The sequence below is a fragment of the Peromyscus californicus genome, unplaced genomic scaffold (genome assembly GCF_007827085.1).
Source record: "Peromyscus californicus insignis strain IS unplaced genomic scaffold, ASM782708v3 Scaffold_4__1_contigs__length_199733344, whole genome shotgun sequence".
In the NCBI taxonomy this organism is placed as follows: Eukaryota; Metazoa; Chordata; class Mammalia; order Rodentia; family Cricetidae; genus Peromyscus; species Peromyscus californicus.
Window position 1 is genome coordinate 60765094 of NW_026294562.1, and position 2797 is coordinate 60767890.

At 44.8% G+C, this 2797-nt stretch overlaps 1 pseudogene; it reads right to left on the reverse strand.

Annotated features, from left to right (window-relative positions):
* Positions 1-544: 544 nt before the first annotated feature.
* LOC128095749 (uncharacterized) lies at positions 545-644 on the reverse strand (annotated as a pseudogene).
* Between the last annotated feature and the right edge of the window lie 2153 nt (positions 645-2797).

Genomic DNA, 2797 nt, shown 5'->3' on the forward strand with positions numbered 1-2797 from the left:
CCCATTTGCCAGGCATGGGTAGGCTGTGATCTAGTCAGAAGTGGCCCGGCTCCTCAGGCATGAGAAGGCCGTGATCTGGTTAGAAGTGGCCCGGCTCCTCAGGCATGAGAAGGCTGTGTCATTGCTGAGATGCACATGTGGCCAGTGCACTGACTCGTACTACACACTTTGGAGACAGTGTAGAGGTGTGGAAATTATCATTCATATCTTTAAAGTGTTTGCGTGGATGTATACTTTGCTATAACTAATGCACATACTATGAGCATTGTTCTGAATATCTCAACGTAATGAATAAAAGTTTATTTCTTTTTTGTTTGTTTTTTTGGGGGAAGAGGTTTTGTTTGTTCGTTTGTTTGTTTTAAGACAGGGTTTCTCTGTGTAACAGCCCTGGCTGTTCTGGAACTGGATTTGTAGACCAGACTGTCTTCAAATTCACAGAGATCCTCCTGACTCTGCTTCCTGAGTGCCGGGATTAAAAGCATGTGCCATCATGCCTGGCTGTGCATATTTATTTCTTAAATTTTTTTGAAAGCCAAAAATGTTTAGAAATATGGACTGCTTCATGAATTTGTGTGTCATCCTTGCACAGGGGTCATGCTAACCTTCTCTGTAGAGTTCGAATTTTAGTATATGCCAAAGCAAGCACATTAAATTCTTAAGATGCTAAAGATGTTCATTATTCCACCTGGGTTTGTGGAGCTGTGCACGTGAATGGACACACAGGGCCAAGAGCAAGACACCCTCCAGGAGCAGGAAGCCTAGGGTCAACCAGCCAACTCTCAGAGCTTCACAATGCCCAGGGCTAGCATTAATTGCATTTGGGTGCATATGTACATGTATACATGTGTGTATGCACACATAAATTTATGTAAGTGGTATATATGTATGTAAGTGCTTGAGTTCATATGTGTGTAGTGCGTATATGTGGTATTAGTAAACATGTATGCATGAGCTTGTGTATTGTGTATGTTTCTGGGAGTTCATATGTGTGCATGAGCTCATGTATGTGTGGTGTTTATGTGTATGTGAATGCATATGTGAGCATGAGCTCTTGTGTGTATGTACGATGTATGTGTATGTGTGTGTGAGAGTACATGTATGTGTTGTGTATGTGAGTATATGTATGTGCACGTATTTATGTTTGTGTATTCATGTGTGTGTGCATGTTTCAACATGAGCCTCCTTGTCACTTCTAACGTCGTGAAGTGCCAAATGTGGTCCTATGTAAATGTCCACTATACTTTACAGGGAACTATTAGCTTGTTCTCATAGAGTCGGGCCCTTGTGGGTTCCCACAAGCCCAGGGTGAGGCCTCAGTTCCACATCCTCCCCAGCTCTTGGAACTGCCTGTTTCCTAACTGTCAGTCATTCTGAGTGGCAGGAGGTGAGAACTCGTGGTTTCTATTTTAATTTCCACAATTCTCAGTGTGTTGAGTATTTGTTGCAGTTTGGTTGTGAAATATCCCTCACATGCTCAATTGTTAGAACACTTGGTCTAGCGGTGGTGTTGTCTCGGAGGCTAAGGAATTTCTGGGAGGTGGGACTTAATTGGAAGCTGATCACTGGGATAGGGAGTTGCTGTGTGATTTTTCCAGGGGAATTATGAACAAATGTCTGTTCATCCTAAGTACATCACAGACAACAGACCAAAAGTCTGTCCAGCTTAGTGAGCCAGTGAGATTGTGGTGTAACTGATAGTAGTTATGGTGAGTGTGTACTTAAAGGAGCACGGATAACTTAAAGTCAGCTGCAGCACTGAGAGTCCACCTCAGCATCAGTGACAACTTGCTAAGGCTACATCCCTGGAGCTCCCTGCACAACATGTAGGCAGTTCCACTGAAGAGTCTCCTCTCTAGCTGTCTTTACTGCTCATATAATCTCTGGAGGGGCCTTCTGAGTCTTACATTTCATGATCTTCCAAATCTTGTAACTTTCCTTTACATCTTTGATCTTAAGCAGACTCTCAAGGAGGGAATGCTTCAGTTAGTAAGAAGTAGCTGCACAAAAGGAACCTTGAGGGTTAGAGCCAGCCTAGGATTTCTGGCAGCTTCACTTTGCTCCTGATTGGCTAAGATGTGAACAAGCTGCACACCCCACAATCACCATGGCTTCCCCCACCATGATAGACTGAACTACCTCAGTCTCTGAGCCAAAATAACCTGGCCTTGTTAACATCGCTCATTCTTTGGTATTTGGCCACAGCAACAAGAAAAGCAACTGCTGAAGTGTCTCTGCCTGTAGAGTGTGTGTGTGTGTGTGTGTGTATGTGTGTGTGTGTGTGTGTGTGCTGCTACAGTGTCTCTCTGCCTGTAGTGTGTGTGTGTGTGTGTGTGTGTGTGTGTGTGTGTGTGTGTGCTGCTACAGGGTCTCTTTGTCTGTAGTGTGTGTGTGTGTGTGTGTGTGTGTGTGTGTGTGTGCTGCTACAGTGTCCCTTTGTCTGTAGTGTGTGTGTGTGTGTGTGTGTGTGCTGCTACAGTGTCCCTTTGTCTGTAGAGTGTGTGTGTGTGTGTGTGTGTGTGTGTGCTGCTACAGTGTCCCTTTGTCTGTAGTGTGTGTGTGTGTGTGTGTGTGTGCTGCTACAGTGTCCCTTTGTCTGTAGAGTGTGTGTGTGTGTGTGTGTGTGTGTGTGTGTGCTGCTACAGTGTCCCTTTGTCTGTAGTGTGTGTGTGTGTGTGTGCTGCTATAGTGTCCCTTTGTCTGTAGTGTGTGTGTGTGTGTGTGCTGCTACAGTGTCCCTTTGTCTGTAGTGTGTGTGTGTGTGTGTGTGTGTGTGTGTGTGTGTGTGCTGCTACAGTGT